Raw genomic sequence first — 26,454 nt, 5'->3', positions numbered from 1 at the left:
ACTTCCTAAAGTGAATAATGAAAGAAAAATAAAGGAAGGAAATAACAAAACAGGAGGGCAAGAATAAAAGAGAGGGAAAGAGAAGAGAAAAGAAAGCAATTGTGATCATCCACTTTTTCAAGATGAGTGTGGATAAACTCAAAGCATAGCACCACATCTCTTAAAGCTATTAAATTGGCGATTAAGTTTCAGTGCATGAATTTGGGGGAACATAGTTTCATCTCCATATCAGGTAGACCCTATTTCTTCTCTAAACTACTAAAGTAACACCACAACTTTCTCTGTACTGTGTCTCATGTATAGTTGTAAATTAATCTTCACAGGGAGTTTTAAAAATCGCAACCTGACTGTTCTCAAAATACTTTATTACTAATTGCATGAGTTAAAATCTGGATAGTTTTGTTTGCTGACCTTCCTAGGCTATGTACTAAAGTAGAAAAAGTTGAATTAACAATGATTTTCTTTTTAAAAAGTAAACAAAATAAAACAATACCTCCCAAATAGTGTATATACAAAGGTCAAAATATTACAAGAGGATTGCCAGGATATCATAACAAGTGAAGCAAAAGTGAAGGTGGGGCTGGAACGAGGTAAAGAACTAACCACTACAGTGAAAAATGTCAAATTTTAGATGAAAAAAATGAAAAACAAAATCCTCTCAATCAGCATAGAGTAAAATGTCAAAAGAGCAAATCAAGAATTAAAGGATGGGAAATAAAAAGAAAATGTGACTGACCTGGATGAAAAACAATATGGCTGGCAATTTATGCAGGTGACACTTCATGAAGACTGAGAAAAGTTTCTAGATGAATCCTGCATCCCATTAGTAATGACTTTCTGTAGTCCATGTTTAATGCTGTTACCCGTAATCACCACCTACTACTTCCTATATGAACTTCTGCAATGCAAAACTGGTCGGCTCTACATTCAGGGAGTATACCTTATAACTGCTTTCCTTCTTTTCTTGTAGTTTTTAATAATCTACCTCACTTGTATGGTTCTCTTTTCTCCTGTCTTCCCAGGTTATTCTATGGATCTTTAAACTTTCAGCTCGACTCCTATCTCATTTGTGATTTCTGTCTAAAACTACAGATCACACAGACTTTTCCATATCTAAAATCAAAAAAGTCATCTATATTATTCATTGGAAAGAACATTTTGTGTTTGATATTGTTGTGTGCTTTTTATTGTTAATTTTTTTTCAGATTAAGCTTCTGTTTTTTATCGTCTGACTTTACTGTACAAATTACAAGAGTAGGTGTCATGATTTTGTCACATTGCAGTCCCATGGCACTTCCACAGGGCCATAACCCTAGTACATACTTGTTCATAAAATCTGATTTTGGATACTTAATATGGACTAGGCCCTGTGTTAGGTGCTATTGTTAAAACAAGAGATGGGGACCATAGATACTTGTGCAAGTGTTTAGAAGCTTGTATATTTTCCTAGCAGAAAGAAAAAAATTATATTAGTAATACCTAGTGATATATTAAAGAGGCACACACAATGAAGGTCTTGGGAGATTTACACTCTGCAGGAAAGGGATTTCTTAGTGAAGTCCAGGTTTAAAATGAGGCCTGAATAAGCATTATCAAAAGAAAGAGTAAAGAATGACTATGAGCAAAAAAAAAAAAAAAAAAAAAAAAAAAAAAAAAAAAAAAAAAAAAAAAAACACACACACACACACACACACACACACACTTGCTTTTACAAAATTCCACATCTCAAAGTGCTGGGATTATAGGTGTGAGCCACTGCGCCTGGCCATCTTACAAGAATTTTATCATGTGTTGATAGAAAGAGGTTTATCTGGCAGTTAGTGAGGAGAGTGATGTGTTTATTTGATTTCAGGATATTATAAAATTACCGTTAACCAAAATCCAGGACTACTAATTATTTATTAAGCCTAAAGTCTGATATCTGATATTTATGTTCTTCCATAAATTGACTACAAGTTATCTGTTCTGTGCACTAAAATCTACAATCAACTCTGTTTATTCCCACTAGGAAAATGTATTCACTATCTCTAGATTGCTTCGTTTTTATAATTTCTGATCTTTTATAATGCTCTTCTTAGTAATTTGCTTATTTAGTTTGTTTTCAAATCTACAACATTCTCAAAGATATTTTAAATTACTCAGTATTCATTGAGTTTTACCCTTTTATTAAATAACTTTAATCATTCATTGCTGTTTTTATGAAAACCTACTATGTGCATGTCATTAAGTTGGCCATCATGGAGCATATGTAAATAAATAGGACATGGACTCTGCTAATTAAAATATTAATTCTCTTAAACAGAAGTATCAAATGGTGGTAAATAATTGTAAAAAAAAAAAAAAAATAGATCAGGGCCGGGCGCGGTGGCTCACGCCTGTAATCCCAGCACTTTGGAAGGCCGAGGCAGGTGGAGCACGAGGTCAAGAGATCGAGACCATCCTGGTCAACATGGTGAAACCCTGTCTCTACTAAAAATACAAAAAATTAGCTGGGCATGGTGGCGGGTGCCTGTAGTCCCAGCTGCTCGGGAGGCTGAGGCAGGAGAATTGCCTGAACCCAGGAGGCGGAGGTTGCGGTGAGCCGAGATTGCACCATTGCACTACAGCCTGGGTAACAAGAGCGAAACTCCATCTCAAAATAGTAATAATCATAATCATAATAATAAAAAATGTATAAAAGCGGTATAAATTCACTTCTTTGAGAGTTTTGAGGAGGTAGGTATTTCTGGCAAGTCCTAAAGGAACAGGGAGGACACAGTAAAAATTATAGTGTTTTATGTCATCTTTAAAAAAGCTTAGGACATGAATTTTTGGACAAATATTACAAAGACATGCATGCATTTAATTAATTTGAGCCATTAATAGGGATCTTTTTTTAATGTTAGTATTTTTCGACCTGTGTTCTTTCAAAGAGGAATATTCTTCATTTCTAAGTGTGCAGAGTCTAGTGCTGGTTATAAAGTAGCAGATCAATAAATACTTGTGCTTTATCATATTTACAAAAATAAATATTAAAAGGAAAGCCTAAATGTGTTTACCACCACATGCTTTTAAAATAGCATTATTCTTCAGTTAAGTGGAGTATTAGGATGTGATATCATCTTTTAACCTATGGTAAAGATGATCAATTTAATAATAGCTTGAGAAAGAGTGATATCATTGCCGTGTGCAGGACTTAAAAAAGTAAAATTGTGAAAAAGAAAATAGTACACATTTAGTACAAAATTACCATTTTGCTTGTTCCTGATGTAGAATAAAAGAAAAATAACAGGCAATATTCCCAGCAGTTCTTTGTTTAATGGAGGATACACGACGTAGTCTTCTTTTATTTGCAACTGCTTTTTTTCAGAAGTTGCTGCTAGAATATCAAGCAAATAGAAACAACAATTTAATAACAAGTCTATATAAGTCACAGTAAAGTGTAATCATGATCTCAACTATTGAAACAAAGTAGAACTCCCTGGGATTGGAATAACAACATGAAGTTTCAATCCCTCGGGAAAAATTACACCAGGCAGACTGATTGAGTAGAAACTATCCAATAAACTGTTCGTGGACTTTACAATCAGTGGACTATATAAAAAAAGACTCAATTTCCTGAATTGCATGTCAAGGACTGAATTTATATGACATACCCCCTTGAAATAAACATAACTAACCATGCTAGTATATGAATTCCTTGGGGAAAATGAAGTATCTCTAAAACTGCCTGACTTCCCAGCCAAAGTACTTTCTGTGACAATAAATAGACATTACTGCTTAGTGGAAAAAATACATACTGCCACTTACATAATTATTGTCTTTCATAAAAGGAAATGTAATCGTTCTATTGTTAGATGTACCAATCTGTATCATACAGATTCCTAGAAACAGAAATGACAATATTCCTATAATATCAGATGATATGATTTAGATTTTTTTCCTCCAAATCTCATGTTGAAATGAGAAAATCAAATTCTCAACTTGAGAAACACAATAATAACTAAAATTTAAAAATCAATAGGTGACTTAAGAGATATTAGATGCAGCCCAAAGATTAACTGTAACTTGTGAAACATTCACATCTGTGAAACTATAGTAGACATATTTTTTTTCTAATTCTTAACAGCATTTTAGACAAATATAGACTAAGAGAAATAATTTTTTTAGCAGATGGCACAAAAAGAAGGGTATCTTTAGGCAGAAGAAAAATTACTCCAGTTGAATGATGAAAATCTAGGAGGAAATAGCAGAAAAGCATACCTGAAACTTTATTTTTGTAAGTTTATTGCAGTTTCTTTTTTTTTTTTTTGTATAAAGGGTAAAAATGCTGACGGATGTTAGACTTTGATAAATTGAAGCATTTTGAAATTTCTGGAGGAATCTGATAGTAATAGAGTATAATTTTTAAGCCTACAGAGCATAAGATATAGAAAAATGAAAATAATTGTTCAGAAATAAACAGTGGGAGAAGAAAGAACAGATAGAGCCATCAAAAGAATAAACTCAAAATGGTTGATTTATAGCAAATGTGTTAATCAAAGAATGACTATAATGAATCAGAGTACAACAGTAGGTAAAAGATTATTCTACTTTTAAAAAGTCTTTTCTTTATACCAGAAGCATGTCTAAAATATAAAGATGTAGAATGCTTGACAAAATTTTAAAAGTCCTATGAAAATATCACTCTATAGAAAGTTGATATACTTATATGAATACAGCCAAATCAGACTTTAATAAAGAGGAGCATTTTTACGTAGCCTCAACATTTGGTATGGGCAGAGGTGACTTGAATATAATTAACTACCTTGACTTTTTGAATATGTGTGTGTAGGTGTGTGTGTGTATATCTATCTCTCTACCTAATCTGTTATCTATCATAGTACACCTTACTATTGCAGAAAATATACTCTTAAGCAAACAGGATATATATTCAATAATTGACCATAAAATATAAAAACAAACAGATATAATAGACACAATTTGTCATTTCATTTCAACACACCTGGCCCTCCCCACAGAAGTCAATACTCCAACCCACTGTTCCAGATGTCTATTTTTTGAATATTCTGTGTGAAAACCTTAACTTTTAGTAATAGGATGCTATGCTACTTAATATACAGGTTTTATTTTTAAATTTTATTTAAAGTTTTAACAGTTACTTTCTATTTTCATTTATAAATACAGAAAGCCCTTCTGTATTTGTGGGTTCTGCATATTTTGATTCAACCAAATGCAAATCAAACACATTTATATAAAAATGGTACAGGTGCATATGTACTCAACAGGTACAGAATGTTTTTGTCATTATTCCCTCAATGATACGGAATAACAGCTATTTACACAGAGTTATACTGTTTTAGTATCATAAATAATCTAGAGATATTTTAAAGTATATGGTAGGATATTCCTAAGTTATATGCAAATACCATTTTATATAATGGACTTGGGACTCTGTGGATTTTTGGTGTCATGAGGGTCCTGGAACAAATCTCCTACAGATGAAGAACAACTGTATTTACTTACTGTGTAAAATCTGGAAAATAGAGACAAAATTTTTTTAAGCTAATGAAAATCCTCAATGAGCCCTCACTTGTCCTGACCTTTCATTTGGGATTCAGATCTGATCCGAAAAGGTGTCTCTAATATCCAGTGGCTATACGATTTTGAAAAAAGATACTTAACTTCCACAAGCCTCAATTTCCTCTGATAGTAAGTGATTAGAGTAATTCTGTCAGTTAAGACTGCTAGTTATAATTAAATCTTTTCAATTTTACAGGAGTACATTCAGAGATTAATTATAAGTGTACAGATTCTGTACAGATATGAAAATATGTAGGACCTAACAAATATGAAATGTCTAAGTTTAGAGGAAACCTGCAAATAGAGGAATAATCACACACCTCTACTCCTATTTTTCTTAATATGTACAGCCTCATTAAGTAGTATAGCATCCTATTACTAAAAGTTAAGGGTTTTCACACAGAATATTCAAAAAATAGACATCTGGAACAGTGGATTGGAGTATTGACTTCTGTGGGGAGGGCTCATTCTCCTGTCTCTAGCTGTCTTACATCAAGAAGCAAAAAAACCTTGGAAAGCATTTTGATTGATCCACATTAGGACTACTGTGTAGCCTATGCCAGATTCACTGTGAAGAAGGAAACGGGCTCACATTTTACAAAATGGCTGCTTAATTGCAGCTGCTTTCAGGGTGATGAGGCTAGTGAAGGGTATTTTTATTAGCAGAGCACCCATATCTTTGCAGGGCTGCTCTGAAAATTAAATACATTTAAATCTTCTGGAAACTGTTGATAGTTATTATGATGCTTATTAAACACATTTAGATTCCATAACGAGTTCTATTTTGGTATACTTAAATCGTTTTATATATTGCAATCATACATATGCATATTATACGTACACATATACTTAACATATGTATACATATCACTTAGATGAGATTATGCAAGAAATTACAACATAGATTTATACTGTATTTTTTTCATTTAATATTTTACTCTAAACTTCCTTTTGTGTTTTTTAAGGTTTTTTATAAGTAGTATTTTTGATTGGGTGTTGTCTTAATCTTAATATGCAAGTGTCATAATTATTTGAGTTACCTAAACTAACCTTCATCTTTAGAGTGAACCAGAGACTTTGCTTGAACAGATTTTAAAGTGTGGCAGTGATATTCTGAAATGATAATGTTTGTGATTTATTCTGTTTTCATACTGCTATCTGATAATACGTTTCTGATGTCAGATAAAATGCAAAAAAAGGCCGGGCACAGTGGCTCACGCCTGTAATCCTAGCACTTTGAGGGGGCTGAGGCAGATTGCCTGAGCTCAGGAGTTAGAGACCAGCCTGGGCAACATGGAGAAACCTGTCTCTACTAATATACAAGAAATTAGGTGGGTATGGAAGCGTACGCATGTAGTCCCAGCTACTCAGGAGGCTGAGGCAGAACAATTGCTTGAACCTGGGAGGTGGAGGTTGCAATGAGCCTAGATCACACCACTACACTCCAGCCTGGGCGACAGAGTGGGACTTTGTCTCTACAAAAAAAAAAGAAAAGCACACACACAAAAAATGAACAGATAGGCATATGAGCATATCTTTCATCAAATATTATGCCGACTTTCAAATTTTTAAATCCTAATTGTATATATCTATCTGTGTATATGTGTATATATTTATTTGAGGCACGGTCTTTCTCTGTTTTCCACATTAGAGTGCAGTGGAATTATCTTGGCTCACTGCAATCTCTGCCTCCCAATGCTGATTGTTAATAACATGTGGCAAGTATTCAGCCTTGTGACATTTTGCTTTCTGATATTTCCTGTACTGTATGACTGTTATTTTTTGAGAAGTTTCAATAAAGGAGAAATAAAACAAATTTTCAAGAAGTTATTTATTTATTTTCTGCTTCAGAATTAGAGATTTGGAGTGAAATTGGCCCTGCTAAATATATCTCATGTCTATTGTTTGAGATTAAGAGATGTTAAGCCCTTGTTACAATGGATTTGGTTGTTTATAAAACAGAGGCAGCAAAACTAGAGCATATCTACTAAACTTGCCAAATAGTACCTGAGCTGTATATAAAAACATCTGTTTATTTTGCATTCACATTTCTAGTACTTAATATGCAGGATCTATATAAAATATGTTCTACTGATGCTGGTCACGAACCCAAATGTTGCTCATACAACTATTTAGAATTATAGATGCTAATGCGCAAATGGTCTAAGCTGAAAGTATTTAATTTTCAAACAAAGAAAAATAAGGGATGTGCAAATTGAATCTCTTTAAATTAGGAATGAAGTGATAGTAATAATCTAGACATATTCAACTTACATTCTTTTTTCTTTTTTATTGTATAATGAATATATCAATGAAAGCAATGTGAAAGTAAGATAGGACAATAGATTGCTTCAAAGGGAAAATGTTATTTTTCTTTAATGATGAAATAAAACTTGCTCAGATCATGAGAAAGACTTATCACGTCGTCTGTTTCCTTGGTATTCACAGACATCATGAGAAAATACAACTGCTATAGATTTTTGTCTTCATTTACTTTCCCCAAAGACTTCATGAATATCCATTACGGTGGAGGTTTTGAGTACTTGCCAAAGTATTTATATTTACTATTGTTGCTTAGATGCTAAGATTAATTTGATTGTAAGCTTCTTGATGGCGAAAGCTTTGTTTGTATATCTGTGCATATTCTTAGCACAACTTTCATGGCATTTTGCAGGTAATATTCATTGAAGAGCTGTACATTAATTTACTTGATTATCTAAGATTTAGAAGGCATTGGCTAGTTCTGTAGAACAGTGAAAAGTTGCTCTCATTATCATGTCAAGCATAATATTCCATTTTATAAACATACATAATATTTCATATAAGAACAATATATGATAAAACAACGTTAAGCATACTTGCTCTAAAATTAAGCATGCACTATATGAGTTTATATAAAACAAAATAGCATGAAAACTTGCTACAGGCAGCACATGATTTATAGCAATTGATAATACAAACTAGAGGTTCTCACCATTACTGCCAAGCCATATTGTATAGGTGTATAAGAAAAGGGTGGAACTAAAATACCTTGGAATCAGGCCTCATCTGCAGACTGATTTATGTTACAGCTGATAGAAATGTGGTATTACTGATGGACATGCCTTTTATATGAGCATGCTATATCATGGTAGAGGGACAATGTAATTCATGATGGATATTGGATTATAAAAGATGATTTAGTCTGATGTCAAAGAGGAAAATGGTGCTTCTGCTAGATTTTATAATCTGTGCAAGATAGACAGGTAGGACAAAAGGGATTAATTTTGATATTATTTTCTAGTAAATACGTAGAAGCTGGATGATTAAACTTCCCATTCACTTCTTCAAACTTAGAGAACTCATGCAAATAAAAGTGAGATAAATTCTGGACAGTTTCTTGAGACTAAAGTATTGAAGGCTAGGGATTTCAAACTAAGCGGTTTAGTTGTTTTCTTTAAAACAAAGAATCGGTCAAGACATTTTTCTAAGTTGCAAATTACAGAAGGGTAGGTATCACTATAGTTAATAAAAATATGTACAGGAAAAATTTTCATATATTAAAAGTCCATAATTAATAGTTAATGATGTTGAGATTTTTACATTGTTAAAATAATTTTTCCTATGAAATTTATGACAATCTCTTCTTTATTTTCTGAATAACTTCAATCAAAAACACTGAAGCTATATCTAGAAAGTTTAGGAACTGTTGAAATACATGGTATACCAGTTGATATTTTACCTACAATTGGCATTTCCAAAATATTTGGCCCGTATTGTGTTTATTGAAATGCAAATGTGCAATGTTTGGTATTTAAGAACAAGTAAAATTGACAGCTACTTCAAATGAAAATGAAGAGGTGGAAAAACTGCTAAAGATTTAACAATAGGTCCAGATTGAAAATCAAGTTTTAAATTTACAAAATACTTTTTTAAATCTTCAGGTTAGTAAGCAGGAAAGAAATATAAATTTTATGAAGCAGGCATAGATCACTAATGTAACCCAGGAGTGAAACATAGGCTATGTAGCTCCAGAACCAAAACTAATTTTCCTTGAAGGAAAACATGGAAAATACATCTAATTTACTAAAATTCACAATAATGTGAAGTTGGAAATACTGAAAGTAGATATATAATAATTTGGAGTTGGGAAATTCTTTACTGAATTAAATGATTTAAGTCAATAATTATTTTTAAAATGATTTCAGTAATATTTTTAGCATTATATCTATTCTGTCATCATTCATGCTGTTCCCTTACTTGAAATTTTCTTTTAACTTCCTGTTCTAGCTATCAAACACTGGCTTCTATTCAAACACTGTGAAAAAGCTGCATCTGTGAAAGCATTTTTGATGCAACCATAAGACTCAATATCCATTTTATTACAATAGCATTTCCCCACACTTCCATGATAGGATTTATGTCTTTCTACCTAATTTTAATATTCTCACAGTAATGATTATAGACCTTTTGTGGGTTTTAACACTCAATAAGTGTTAGGTAAATTGAATTGGATTGATAAGCATCACTCATCCAGTTAAGGAGTCTGAGAATCCGGGGTATATACTCTCAAACACGAAAGCGTTCCATAATTCTCCTAGCACATGTTGCACTACAGCAAAGCTTTGAGTGTCCCCACATGTAGAACTTAGTTGTATCTGTAAGTAGGTCCTGAAAGGTTCTTCAACTGCTTTGCTTCATTTTCTGCCTCAAACTAACCTGAAATCTAACCTTGAAAAGCTCAAGTAAATGTTATTACAGCACAGAAATCCTACAGAAAAAAGTTGGAAAAAATTGTCCAAACATAGGAGGTTACATGTGGGACAGAAAAATAATTGGGGCATAAATAGATTATTTTTAGCTTAAATGAGCCTGGCCAAAGAGGTCATGAAAATGCACTTGAATCCCTGAAATTAAAAAGAATATTCAACTGACTAATATCTAACATTTTTTGCATTTTATTTTCAGTGAAAGATCAGAAAAATATACATACACCTCAGGAAATATTTTTAGTTAAATATGTAAGATACACACACACACACACACACATACACACACACATATATATATGTGTATGTGTACATTCATATATCCATAACATTTTCTGTAAGGCAAAATTTATTAAAATATTTTCCTTTAGTATTTTTCATTAACCCCTTATGTGAGACAACTTAATTTCCTAAAATTTCTGGTCTCGTCTTTTTATATGTACAGAGATACTTTTGTGTTGTCTCCTTTTTTCTCCTTAAATACCTGCAGAAAGCAAATAATTACTGATTAAAAATTCACCAAAATAATATTATTCTTCATTAAAAGCTAATTTCACCAGATTATCTATTTAAAAAATATTTTAATACTTTTGTTCTTTAAAGATGATATATGGTTGGCTTGAAAGAATGTAACTGTGTAAGGTTGCTTTGCCAGTAGTTTTGATGTGACATATGTTGGCTTCTATCTATATGTGTTCTTTTTATAGCTTATCCTGAGAAAGCCTGTTTTCTCCTTATCAGTTCCTGTACTTGCTACATTTTCCCAGTGTGAAGTGTGGATTAGTGGTCAAGACAGTTCAGTGTCTCCATGACTTATCATCAGACTCTGCAAACTTGGTGGCTGGGAATTAATTTATGCCTGTGCCCAAAGACTCTGGAGATTAGAATACCAAGGGGGACAGTATAAAAAATTGATGCCATCAACAGTAAATTAGTGTTGTAAATTAGTTCAACCACTGTGGAAGACAGTGTGGCAATTCCTCAAGGATCTAGAACTAGAAATACCATTTGACCCAGCAGTCCCAATATTGGGTATAAACCCAAAGGTTTATACATTTTTCTACTACGAAAACACATGTGCACATATATTTATTGTAGCACTACTCACAGTAGCAAAGACTTAGAACCAACCCAAATGCCCATCAGTGATAGACTGGATAAAGAAAATGTGGAATATATGCATCATTAAATACTATGCAGCCATAAAAATGGATGAGTTCATGTCCTTTGCAGGGACATGGATGAAGCTGGAAACCATCATTCTCAGCAAACTAACACAGGATCAGAAAACCAAACACCACATGTTCCCACTCATAAGTGGGAGTTGAACAATGAGAACGTATGGACACAGGGAGGGGAACATCACACACTGGGGCCTATTGAGGGGTGGAGGGGAGGGAAAGCATTAGGAGAGGGAAAAGCACTAGGGGAGGGAAAGCATTAGGAGAAATACTTAGTGTAGATGATGGGTTGATGGATGCAGCAAACCATCATAGCATGTGTATACCTATGTAACAAACCTGCACATTCTGCACATGTATTCCAAAACTCAAAAATTATATTTAGAAAAAAACATGCCACACACACACACACACAAAAGAAATAATGCCTCTCTGTGTTGGTTTCTATAGTAACAGTGGAATTGTTCTTGCTAAGTTATGACTTGGCTCTCAAACTTATTCTAGAACTTTTATTTTTTTCTTTGAGGTAAGTGAAGCAAACTTTTTTATGGGGAACTGCATGCACCTGATTACCTCAGTCTAAATAGATAACTTTGCATATTAGTTGACAAGACCTGTATTGAACTGTTGATTCATTTGTGGATGACAAAGTAAAATTCATTTGGCAAAATTATTCTATGTTCCAGTGTTTTGCCTCAGAATGAATAAACGTTAAAATTGCAGTATATTGTTAATAATCACACAGAGAGCTGGCATTAATTAAAAGGAAATCTCAGAGGGTAGGCAACCCTGTTTTGCTATTAAGTGGCATTTTTCTTAGAACATGATAATTCTGAAATTCTAAGCATATGTGACTCTTCTTTGAAGCTATCTTAATGCCACTTTAACATTATTTTAATTACATTAAGGTCAAGTACTATTTGCTTAGGGTCAATTTCTGCTTCTGTACTCAGTTGAAAAAGGGGATGTTGTATCTACATAATGTACCTAGCTTAGAATTTTGGATCTGCAACTTGGATGGCCAAAGCTGTTTGTTCAAGGAGTATTTCACATAGTAAAGGAAACAAAAATATATAGGCAAAATGGCAACAGAAGGTGATGAACAGGGGCAGCAGAGACAATAGCGTAGAGATTTATAGTGTACTGCTGTGCAAGGTGGGAGAACTAGGACTGGGGAGTAAAGACTAGGACAGTTGATGTTATAAAATCTTTGCAAAACACTAATTTTATGCTTAGACTTAGCTGGGGTTTTACTTGACTCTTACATTGTGGTAAAGTGGAGGGCTGATAGGGGAACGTATGAGAAATAGCATCTTCTAAGGTTTGGGCTGATTTATGTTCAGTCAAGATATCTGAAGGACTCTAAGATGCAGGTGGATTCATGAGATACTAAAAGTCAGATTCAGAAAAAAGTAAATGTCTCTACATCTATGTGAAATAAATGTTACTGTGTCTTCTGAGAAATGTGATAGGCAGAGTACTTATGTATCTAATTTATACATTACCTTTATTTAGACAATATGTCTTCTCAAGAAAGATAGCAGCACAATATATCTAAATGAAATGATTATTACAGTAAATAAGGCATCTCCTTTATGTTCCATAAAGTAAGACTCCAATAGATAGTGATGCCCCTTGTTTTAGGGAAAAACAGAACCCAAATCAAAGAACCTTTATCATACCAAGAATAGCTGAATTAGTCATAATAGTACAGGATTATGCTAAGAGAGCAAACTGCCCCAAAATCTCAGTGACTTATCCTCTCTGCAAAATATTCATGTACGTGCAAAAGTCCTCCCAGGTTTCCTATTATCCTGTGGTGACTTAGGAATCTGAGTTTTCTCATCTTATTTTTCCATCTCTGCAATAAACCTTCTCACTCCCTGGCAGAAAGTGGAATGGAATACTCATATCTGCTTGAATGCTTTTGTCTAGAACTGTTACTTCTGCTTATAACCTGCTCAACAGGACTAATAGCATTCTCTTAAAGTGGGCAAAGAAAAAAAAGTAGCACATGGAATATTCAGTGAGTATCAATAACTTTGAAATAATACCTAAGAAAATTTTAAGGAATTATGTAAGTTTACTTGTTTTACCAGATATTGATACTTACCAGGCTATAGCACTATTACAAATCAAAAACAATGGTATATAACTGAGAATCTGAAAATAGATCCAATGATATAAGGAAAATTAATATTGAAAGAAAAGACATTAAAATCCAAAGTGTTAATGGTGTCTCTACAGCACAATGGAGAAATAATTATTTTCTTTTTCTTTTTTTTTTATGGTGTCGTCCAGATATACAATCATGTCGTCTGAAAATAGAGACAATTTGACTTCCTCCTTTCCTATTTGAATACCCTTTATTTCTTTTTCTTGCCTGATTGCTCTGGCTAGAACTTCCAGTACTATATTGAATAGGAGTGGTGAGAGAGGGCATCCTTGTCTAGTGCCAGATTTCAAAGGGAATGCTTCCAGTTTTTGCCCATTCATTATGATATTAGCTGTTGGTTTGTCGTAAATAGCTTTTATTATTTTGAGATACATTCCATCACTACCTAGTTTATTGAGGGTTTTTAGCATAAAGGGCTGTTGAATTTTGTCAAAGGCATTCTCTGCATCAATTGAGATAATCATGTGGTTTTTGTCTTTGGTTCTGTTTATGTGGTGAATTACATTTATGGACTTGCGTATGTTGAACCAGCCTTGCATCCCTGGGATGAATCCTACTTGATCATGATGGATAAGGTTTTTGATGTGCTGTTGCAATCGGCTTGCCAGTATTTTATTGAAGATTTTTGCATCTATGTTCATCATGGATATTGGCCTGAAGTTTTCTTTTCTTGTTGAGTCTCTGCTGGGTTTTGGTATCAGGATGATGTTGGTCTCATAAAATGATTTGGGAAGGATTCCCTCTTTTTGGATTATTTGGAATAGTTTCAGAAGGAATGGTACCAGCTCCTGTTTGTATGCCTGGTAGAATTCGCCTGTGAACCCATCTGGACCTGGGCTTTTTTTGTGTGGTGATCTCTTAATTGCTGCCTCAACTTCAGACCTTGTTATTGGTCTATTCAGGGTTTCAGCTTCTTCCTGGTTTAGGCTTGGGAGTAGGCAAGTGTCCAGGAATTTATCCATTTCTTCCAGGTTTACTAGTTTATGTGCATAGAGTTGATTGTAATAATCTCTGATGATGGTTTGTATTTCTGCGGAATCTGTGGTGATATCCCCTTTATAGTGTTTTATTGCATCTATTCAGTTATTCTCTTTTTTCTTTTTTATTAATCTGGCTAGTGGTCTATTCTGTTAATCTTTTCGAAAAACCAGCTCCTGGATTTATTGATTTTTTGAAGGGGTTTTGTGTCTCTATCTCCTTCAGTCTGCTCTGATCTTATTATTTCTTGTCTTCTGCTGGGTTTTGAGTTTATTTGATCTTGCTCCTCTAGCTCTTTCAATTTTGATGATACGGTGTCAATTTTGGATCTCTCCTTGCTTCTCATGTGGGCACTTATTGCTGTATATTTTCCTCTAGAGGCTGCTTTAAATATGTCCCAGAGATTCTGGTATGTTGTGTCTTCATTCTTGTTGGTTTTGAAGAACATCTTTATTTTTGCCTTCATGTCATTGTTTATCCAGTCAACATTCAAGAGCCAGCTGTTCAGTTGCTATGAAGCTGTGCGATTCTGAGTTAGTTTCTGAATTCTGAGTTCTAACTTGATTGCATTGTGGTCTGAGACTGTTTGTTATGATTTCTGTTCTTTTGCATTTGCTGAGGAGTGATTTACTTCCATGTATGTGGTCAATTTTAGAGTAGGGGTGATGGTGCTGAGAAGAATGCATATTCTGTGGATTTGGGGTGGAGAGTTCTGTAAATATCTATTAAGTTTCCTTGTTCCAGGTCTGAGTTCAAGTCCTGGATATCCTTGTTAATTTTCTGTCTGGTTGATCTGTCTAATATTGACAATAGGGTGTTAAAGCCTCCCACTATTATTGTGTGGGAGTCTGAGTCTCTTTGTAAGTCACTAAGAACTTGCCTTATATATATGGGTGCTCCTGTATTGGGTGTGTATATATTAAGGATCATTAGCTCTTCTTGTTGCATTGATCCTTTTTCCAGTATGTAATGTAGGAATTATTTTCAACAAATGCTGTTTGATAAACGGAGCATTTCTACTACAAAAGAAAATAACTATGGTGCCTCCCTCACACAACATAAAATCAATTTCAGGTAACATTCAGAATCTGCATGTGTAAATAACACAATAGGTCTTTAAAAAAAATAGGAGAATCTCCTCGAAATTGGAATAGGCCAAGGTTTCTCAAAAGGAACATGAACATTTTCAAACATTTAATAAAAAAATACTAAATTTAACTGTATTAAAGTTAACAATTTCTGTTGTTTTAAGCAATGTAATTCAGAGAGTGAAATAGTAAATAACCGTGTAGGAAAATCTGTTGAAATAAATATCCGTAAAAAAAAAAAAAAAAGAAAGAAATACACCTGCAAAAGACTCACATCCCTTATATATTTCTACAAAAAAGAAACAAAATCCAAAAGGGAAACATAAAAGACTTTAATAGGTACTTCATGGAGGAAGATAACCCATTGCCCGGTGAACATATTAAAAAATGCTCAACTTTATTAATTATTAAAGATGTGTAATTTGAAATCACAATATGGCACCATTACACACCCAGCAGAATGGCTAAAATGAAAAATACAGACAATTTGGTCTGGATGCTGGATGTAGATGTAGGCCAATGGGAACACTCATGCCATATTGGTGAGGTATAGATTGATAGAGTTCATTTTAGAGAATACTTTGCTAATATTATCTAAAACTGGATATATTCAGAACTGCTCAACTATAATTCTCCATAATATAAACCACATATATGTATATATGTATATATATGTATTTATATGTTCATGAAACTACATGTACTATTATGTCATAGCAGCACTACTGATAAAAGTCCCAGGTTTGAAATAAAGCAAATTCTATCATATGTATTTTAGATTAGAATCAGCACATTATTTTTCTATAGGAATCCAGATAGTATGTAATTTATGCTTTGCAGGCCATAAGGTCTCTGTCACAACTGCTCAACTCTGCCATCGTGGTGTGAAAGCAACCATAGAAAGAATGTAAATATATCAGCATAGCTGTGTTGCAATAAAACTTTGACAAAAACAGGAGGTTGAAGTATGAGATTTGACCTGTAAGTCATAGTTTCTCTATTGGTGGCATACAGGTAGAATAAAACTACATGCACCAACATGTATGAATCCATATATTTTTGAGTGAAGTAAACCAGATATATAAGTGTGTACATTGTAGAATTCCACTTAACAACAGGCCATCTGGGGTGATACAAGTCGCAGTAGTAGTTACCCATGTTTGGTGTATGTGTGTTGTGGGTTGTGGGTAGCTGGGGCTCTGTAGTAACTGAAGAAAGGTTTAAATTCAGAAGATGGGAGGGGTGTCTGGGCAGCTAATATTCTCTTTGAACTGATTTTGGATTAGATGTAGAATCTTACTTGATGAAAATTCATCAAGCTATTTAATACTATTATTATTAAGTACTTTTTATTAAGTGTTATGTATGTATTAACCATACATACTTACTAAACAGCTTGATGTAGCTGTGTACATGTTATACTCTACTAAAATACTATTTTACAGATTCTTTGTGGAAAAGACTGTCTCTTGTGAACTTCAGTCTATTATTAGACTATTCCAGAGCAATGTCAGGTAATTAAATTGCATTTTAAAAAAGACTGTAAAACTAATTTCTGTCAAAAATTTAAAACTAAATTATACGAGAATATACGAAGACAGAAACATGCTATTTTGTCAATGATATGTTTGAATGTACAATAGTATAGTATTGAATTAATAAAGATCTGAGCTCTATTTTATATTCTTATTATAACTAATGAGAAATTGGGGTACTGGATTTCTTAACCTTAAAATGAGGAAATCAGAATGTTTCTTATTTAAAAAATATGTGAAGTGTAAAGTTACAAATGGAAAAATTTAGAACATTAACAGCTTTATGGAATCACAATAATTCTCCTCTAGCATAAAGATATATTAAATATATATTGCTAAAAGAATATATGGCAAATATAAAGCACTATCAATTCATAATATACTAAATGAAATACATCCTAAATATCTCAAATAGTGAATTAAGTAAATGACAATATTTCATTGAAATAAATATATTGAAAGTATAAGTTAATGTTTAGAAATAATTAAATAACAAATATTTAAGAAAGTTTGAAAAAAGCAAATTAGATTTAAATTTTAACAACATATTATGGTCACAGAATCCTATAACAAACAATATAAACTACATCTACAGAAACCTCCTAAGAAAATAATCCAAAGGTAAATAAACCTTTTTTTCTGAGATCATTTATTTTTTCTTCTACTCTGGAATTTTTCCAATCTTCTATAATGATGATGCATTACCTTTACAACATAAAAATGGACAGTTATATCCTCTTATTTCCTTCACTTTATTCTTTTATCTGTTTAGAATTTAAATATTTTTTTAATCACAGCTACATTATGTAAGAGAGTCCAGCTGGTAAATGTTTACTAAATACCTCTGTGTTAGCACAAAAAAGAAATGCAAAGGTGCCTAATATAATTATTCACCCTCAGAGAATACTTAACAGTCTAAATTTGTTAAAAATTAAGTGGAGGGTTTGATGAAAATGTCAGAAAAGTTACTTTAATTATTGCTGAAATTTAATTCCAAACATAAATGTTTTTCCTTACATAGAAGTCTCAAATTGTAATTTAATTAATTTTAAAATAATTTTAAGAAAAAGTATTTTGAATCTACTATTTTGTGTGATTATGTAAACTTCCATGTATATTGTCAGTGATAGTTAACATTAGGTGGCACTGTTTTCCTTTTGGAAAACTAAAAACAAAACAAAAACAAAAAAATTATATTTCTGTTCTGCTAGTCCATAATAGAATCCAAAATATGTTCAAGGAGGCAATTTAATTAAAATGTAGATGTTTTAGAAATGTATTGCTCACAAAAAACTTTACATACTAGGTGCTCTATTAGCAATAATATAATATGCTATATGTTAGGAATATATGTTATAATAATGGGGATATATTTTATAGGTTATGGATTAAGCTTTCAATGAGTATACTTTATGTTTAGATATGCTCATTCTAATTTCATACAATTTGCAATCTGAATTAAATTAAATTAAAACTTTGCCATCTGAAGTCTTGTAGTTGGGGGTAGGGGTGGAATTTACTTTTCAGTAAAGATGAAATTTAATTAGATTACAGTGGCTTTGCTTGTATTCATATCTACTTTAGTCATTATTTTGTTTGCCTCAGCACCTAAAATCAAAATTTTTTTTGTCCCCTTGCTTATCCTTGCTCTTTGAAAGGCTTCATTGTGCCTTTTCAAATTTAATTTACAGACTACAAATGCAACCTAAATAATTAACATTTTGATACACACAAATCTTTTAAAATATTTTAGATATATGTCAGTAGCAAGTGATAAGAGAACAAACACAATATTACTATTAACCAGTTCACCACACATTTATTTTTTTAATTTATTTTTTACTCTTGTATTTAACATTTGCCTAGTGTATTCATTTATTTATCCGTAAGTTATTGAGGAATAGGTGGTGTTTGGTTACATGTGTAAGTTCTTTAGTGGTGATTTGTGAGAATTTGGTGCACCCATCACCCGAGCAGTGTACATGGCACTTTGTAGTCTTTTATCCCTCACCACCTTCTTGCCCTTTTCCCCTGATAGCCCATTATGTCATTCTTATGCGTTTTGCATTCTCATAGCTTAGCTCCCACTTATAAGTGAGAACATAGGGTGTTTTAACCACACATTTAAAGATAAACTTTTTTTTCTTCTTCTTTTTTTTGGTTACTGTTTCAGGGTTTGTCACCTCTTACTGGTACTAAATAACGTCTTTTTAAATGATCTTCCTGCTTGTGTGTTTTTAAACCAGGCTCTACACTAATTCCATACTATTTCTCCTAACGTGAATTTTCAGACTTCTTATCTTTCATAATATAATAGAAAACTACTTATTTTGTGCTTTGACCCTACCTATCATTAACCTTATTTCCAAGTATATTCCCATCATTTCTACCTTTGCATGGGATGAGCATTCTGTGTTTCAAAGAGTTTATTCCTCTTTTGCATTCTGGAAAATTCATGTTTCTCCATTTAAAAAATATCAGCTATGTTGTCAACCTTTGCACAGAGTTTAGACACTTTTTTTCTAGCCTATTGTATCAATAGTACACATACCATATTATGCTGGATTTCTGCATGTATCTTTCTCTGTATGAGATTATCAGGGCTTTGAAGACAGAAATCATGTGCCCTCAGGAGGCTCATCACATATAAACAGCATAGTGTAATTAGGAGGAGCACAATTTCTGGCATCAGATGCCTGCTTTTAAATCCCAAGTGAGCATTTATTAACTGTGTGACATAGACAAATGCTTTCAAGAGAACACGTTTCTCATCTTTTAAATGTGAAAAATAATGGGACTTAATAGAATTGTTGTGAAATTTAGTAAATACTTACGATAATCTTAGTTCAGTATTTGGACTGAACATTGAACAATTATTGATGGTTGTTGTTATTATAATAGATGCCTAAAATATCGATTGCAAAGATAAGCTAATATGAATCCCAGTCTCCCCTGCAATCATAAACATTGGGAAGAACAGTATACTGGAAAGTATAACAGTCATTGTAGAATGACTTCAAATGTTTTGTTGGACCAATGCTGAATTAGTCACTAACATTTTTAAGTTGGGAGAATGTATGTTAACTTCAAGGTTTTCAGGGTTTTTTTTCTTTTAAATGAATTTAAACATTTGGCAGTGTTGACCCTATTCCTGGTTGACAAAAATAGGTTTGAACAGAACTACAGACATCTCCTTTATACAGGACTTAAACGTTTTCTACTTTCTTGCCATCTCCACCCTTTTCTATTTATACCTAGCACTGAGACTGCCAGTTGTCATTTGTAACACTTGAATGTCATTTAAAAAAAAAAAGTCTAATTGAAATATAATTCATATAATAATTTACCAATTTGAAGTAGACAACTCATTGGCTCTTATAATATTCATAGAAGTGTGCATACTTTTATTACCCTCGACAAAAACCCATACCCATTATCTGTCAACCCAAATCCCCCTGAACTCCAGTTCTTGGTAATTACTAATCTAATTTCTGTCTTTGTATTCCCTATTTCTGATATTTCATAAAACAGAATCATTCAATATGTGGTTTCATGTAACTGGCTTCTTTTACTTAATGTAGTGTTTTCAAGGTTCATCTATGTTGTAGCATGTATCAGTGCTTACTTCATTGTATGTCTATACCATTTTTTACTTACCCCTTCTTCAGTTGATGGGCTTTTGGGTTGCTATCCCTTTGGGGATATTAAAACAACTGCTATGAATGTTAGTGTAAAGCTTTTATGTGGATATAAATTTTGATTATTTTAGTATGTACCTAGGCATAGAATTGCTGGATTATATGGTAACTCTGTGTCTAATCATTTGAGGAACTACCAGACTATTTCCCCTAGCAGCTTCATCATTTTGCATTCCCATCACCTGTATACGAGTTTCAATATCGCTACCTCCTTGTCAACCCTTGTTGTCATCTGTCTTTAGTATTCTAGCAAACCTAGTGGACGTGAAATGGTATCTATTTCTAGTTTTGATTTGCATGACTAATGGCTAATGAGCTAATGATGATGAGCAACACTTCATGTGTTTATTAACCATTTACACATCTTCTTTGGAGAAATCTATATTCAAATCATTTTTTCCCATTTTTTTGTTGGGTTATGTCTCTTTATTATTGAACTGTAATAGTTCTTTATATATTCTAGATACAAATTATTTATAAGACAAATAATTTTCCAAAGCATTCACTCAATCTGTAGATTATCTTGACCTTTTGATGATTTCATTTGAAGCACAATTTTTTAAAAACTTGATGAGATAATTTTCATCTCTTTTTAACTCTCTTTTCTTGCTTGTGCTTTTGGTGTCACATATATGAAATCATTGCCTTATATGAGATCATGAAGATTTTTTTCTTCTATGTTATAGCTTCTTACATTTAAGTTTTTGATTCATTCTGCATTCATTTTTGTATATGGCTTGAGAGACAGGTCTAAATTTCTTCTTTTAATCTGGTTATCCAATTAACTTAGAAAATAGTTGAAAACACCATTATTTTCCTATCTGACTATCTTGGAATCCTTGTTGAAAAATAATCTATCAAAAACATGACTGTTTAATTTTGGACACTCAATCTTATTTTATTTATCTCTATAATTATCCTTATGCCAATACCGTAACGTCTTGATTACTGTAAGTTGGTAGTAAGCTTTGAAATCAGGGAATGTTTTTGTTGTTCTTTTTCAAGATTGTTTTGGCTATTCTGGGTCGCTTGAATTTTAGTATGAATTGTAGTATTAGCTTGTAATTTCTGCAAGGAAATCAGTTGCAATGTTGAGGAAGAGTACATTAAATCTGTATATTAATTTGTGAAATAGTGTCATCTTCATAATGTTAATTTTTTTGATACACAAATAGGGGGACCTTTTCATTAATTTAGGTTTTCTTTAATTTTTTCCACAGCGTTGTATTGTTTTTAGGTATAGATTTGGCATGCCTTTTGTTAAATTATTCCTAAGTATTTAATTTTTGATGCTATTGTAAATAAAATTCTTTTTAGTTTAAAAACACTACATATGAAAACAAAACTGATTTTCACATATAAGCATGAATTCTGAAACTTTGCAATATCATTTGTTAGCTCTAATAATTTTTTCTAAATTCTTTATGATCATGTACAAGATTATATCATCTGCAGATATAATTTCTTCTTTTCAAATTGAGATGCCTCTTATTTTCTTGATTATTTACCCTGATTAGAACCTCCATAACAATGTTGAATAGAAGTAGTAAGAAAAGGTATCCTTGTCTTACGCCTGATTTTAAGGGAAATATATTCTCCCTTAAATATGGTGTTAGCTGTGGGGGTTTCTTGCAGATGTTCCTTATCATATTGAGAAAATTTCCTTCTATTCTCAGATTGTGGAGTTTATTTTTTTAGTCATGAAGGGATGTTATAATTTTTGAAGTGCTTTTTTTGTGTTTGTTGAGATAGTAGTGTGACTTTTGTCATTTACTGATGTATAGTACATTAATTGATGTTAAATGTCATTTAAAATAAAAAGTTTAGAGGGCAGTAAAATATTTTTTATTGAGATTATATAAAAAGTAGAAAAAATATTATATGAGTGGGTACCTATCTCAGGAAAATCAGAAGAAATTGTGAAAATCAGACACTTCTGTTTAATTCTGAAGTCAATGATGCTAATCCTCTGATGGAGAGCTAGTGGAGAGTTCACAATGAAGACTTCATTTCAGACTACATTGATTTCCTTTAGTACATGACTGGAATTCATAGACAGGATTAAACAGTATGAATGATTTTAGTAAGACATTTGTCATAGTACTACACTATACTTTTAATGGAGAAATGTATGTGAGAAGCCAGGACCTTCATATGGATTATTAGCAACATGACTATAGATGATCAAGTTAAGACAAAATCATTAGGATGGGTCCTAATTCAATATGACTGCTGTCTTTATAAAAGGGAAAATGTGGACACAGAAATAGATGTGCATAGAAGATGTGAAAACACAGAAAAAATGCCATCTGTAAAACCAAGAAACATCTGAGGCTACCAGGAGAGACAATAATGGAACAGATTTTACCTCATGATCCTCAGAAGAAACAAATCTTGTTGACTTTTTGATTTTGGACCTCTAGCTTCTAAAACTGTGACAATAAAAATTTCTATTGTTTAAGCCACCTAGTGTTTTGTCCTTTTTCTACAGAAGCACTGGAAAAGTAATATAGTACTGTCTTAGTCTGTTTTGTGCTGCTATAAAGGAATACCTGAAACTGGGTAATGAGCAAAGACAAAAGGCTAATTTGGCTTGCAGTTTTGCAGGCTGTTTGAGAAGCATGGTACTGATACCTGTTTGGCTTCTGGTAGGGCCGTAGACTGAGTCCACTAATGGCAGAAAAAAAGGGAGCTAGCATGTGCAAAAATTGCATGGCAAGAGAGGAAGCAAAGGTGTCGGGGGAGGTGGCAGGCTCTTTTTAACATCCAACTCTTTCAGGAATGAATAAAGGGAGAGTTGACTCACCTTCTCCTACCCCTGCCAGAGGTGGCATCAGTCTATCCATGAGGTAGTCAGCCCCATGACCCAATTCCTCTCATCAGGTCCCGCCTCCAGCGTTGGGGATCAAATTTCAACATGAGGTTTGCAGGAATCAAACATTCAAACAATAGCAAGTAGGGACTTTCTGGTTGACCCTGATAAACTGGAACCATTTATTAAATTAACTGTTCCATAGATTAGATTGTATCAGATGTCAGTGCACACCCTTTGCTCTTACCACATCAGTTTACGTTTCCTGACATTGAACTTGCTGCACTCTCTCTAGACATCAGAGCCTATTTTGCCAAAATATTGGAGCGATGGCAAGATTAGCCATCACTTATGTCACTTCTTTATATAATAAAGAAGTTAACTGTGGCAGAGCTAGATGTAAGGCACCAACTCTTTTGTGTATTCTTCCCACTAGATAACACTGTGACTTGCATTCCACTTGATTGTTAATTATCATGTCATGGTTCTAGGTCTTACTCTACTCTGTAAAAGCCTAAGGTTATCACAATAATTAACATAAATTAACATGCTGCTTCTATTGTTAGCTGTTCCAATGTGTTTTGTCATACATATATTTTGTAAATTGAGAAAATAACTTTTCTCACTATAGTATCTAGGATATCTGAAATAGTCAAAATATGAAGCTTAAGAAAAAATGTTTATTTTAGATAAAAAATACCTTGTTTTAACCTTGAGAGAAATGTTATATTCTCCTTTGTTATCATTTTATTGAACTTTTATTTTGAATCATATATTATTGGTTCTTTGGGTCAAACATGACTATAATTATCAGATACTTTTCTCAAGATCTGATTGCTTATAATGTGAATAGATTACTCCAGATATCTCATTGATTCTAGGTAAACAGTTCATAACTAATAAATATTTCATTTATTTTGAATTTTTGTTTAGTATTTTTATATGGGAAATTATCACTTAATAAACTACCATAAGACAAGCAGCAAGAACACCTTGGTTTTGATACTTTGCAGGTATGAGGACAGTAAAAATCACCTTAATCAACAAGCCCCTTATCTCAGTTAACATAGCTTATAATTCTTTTCTTCTTTTCCATCTTTCCTGGTACAGTAGATCTAGTATATTTAATAAACATTTGTTACATTATATAAATATACATTACATATATTTGATATACCAGAGTCTTCAAAGAGTTCATGAAAAATACATAATATACAAAAACTATTCATGGATTTCTAATTTTTTTGGAATAAAATAAACTTGTAGTAATTTGTTATAACACATTCAAACAGGATCTACTTTTAGGCACTAGGAAAGATAAGATATCACTTCAAAATAAACTCCTATCAGAGCAACATAAATTCTGCTAAAATTTAAACAAGAAAATCATCAAATTTATGGTGAAGTTTGTGTGCCAAAATGGTGAAATCACTGATGCTTTAAGAAAAGTTTATAGGGGCAATGCCCCAAATAAATCAGCAGTTTACAAATACTGATTTTAAATACGTAAGAAAGGGATAAAATGGGGAGAAAAGCCAAATATAGTCAAAGAGGGAATAGAGGCAGCAAACCACCTGGTTATGTATACACCTATGCAACAACCTGCATGACCTGCACATGTACCCCAGAACCTAAAGTAAAATTAAAAAAAAAAAAAAAAGAGGATAAGACACTGTTGAAGATGAAGCCAGCAGTGGCAGACTATCCACATCAATTTGTGAGAGAAAGGTTAATTTTGTTCATGCCCTAATTAAGAGGATCTAAAATTAACAGTACAAACAATAGCCAACACCAAATCCATCTTTATTTGTTCATCGTGCACCATTCTTAATAAAAAAAAAAGTGAATTACTTTTCCTCTTTATGGGTGCCAAAACTACTGCACCAAGATCAGCTGCAGACATGAGCAGAGCTGTCAATGAAAGTTTTAAACAATTAACTTCAATATCCTGAAGCATTTTTCTCAAAGAATTGTACAGTAAATGGAACATGAGTTTCCAGTATAATCCTAAAGACAAAACACAAAGCGGTGACTATCAAGAGGTGGAAGTGATCTGGTCAAAGAAAAAGCAGACGGGATAAGAGCAAAGGTCATGGCAACAGGTTTTTGATATTCGCAAGGCATTTTGCTTGTTGAATTTCTGGAGGGAGAAATAATATCTGCTTATTATGAAAGTGTCTAGAGAAAGCCACAGCTTCAGCATAAACACATGGGAATGCTTCATCAGGGAGTCCGTTTTCACTGTTGTCACTAGCATGACAATGCTTCTGCTCATTCTTCTCATCAAACAAAAGTAATTTTGCAATAATTTAGATGGGAAATTATTAAGCATATAACATCCAGTTCTTACTTGACACCTTCTGATCTGTATTTTTTTCATAATCTTTAAAAATATCATCAATTTTTCTTTAGTTAATACCATAAAGAATACTGCATTGATATGGTTAGGTTCCGAAACCTCAGTTCTTTAGCAATAGACTAAATAACTGGTATCATTGCTTCCACAAGGGTTTTGACTTTGATGAAGTTTATGTTGAGAAATAAAACATATATTTTTTCTTTTCATCATTTAATGTCATGTTTTAATAAACTTTTTGAGGTCCTTTCATATTGATGATGAAAATATACGTATTTATACACCAAATTTTTATATAATTGCTTTCTAGATTTAATTAT

The 26,454-nt window shown here is 32.7% G+C and overlaps 2 long non-coding RNA genes across 2 annotated transcripts in view; both read left to right on the top strand.

Annotated features, from left to right (window-relative positions):
- Nucleotides 1-26,454, top strand: part of LOC144578688 (uncharacterized) — an 867,227-nt gene that overhangs the window by 180,297 nt on the left and 660,476 nt on the right. The window lies entirely within an intron of this gene.
- On the top strand, nucleotides 13,231-23,422 carry LOC144578822 (uncharacterized). Its single transcript, XR_013525256.1, has 3 exons — nucleotides 13,231-13,517; nucleotides 17,179-17,247; nucleotides 23,214-23,422. It is a non-coding gene; the product is annotated as an uncharacterized LOC144578822 (long non-coding RNA).

Source organism: Callithrix jacchus, chromosome 12 (assembly GCF_049354715.1).
Source record: "Callithrix jacchus isolate 240 chromosome 12, calJac240_pri, whole genome shotgun sequence".
NCBI lineage: Eukaryota > Metazoa > Chordata > Mammalia > Primates > Cebidae > Callithrix > Callithrix jacchus.
Note: the sequence above shows the minus strand (reverse complement) of the source record. Positions and strands in the feature narration are given on the sequence as shown.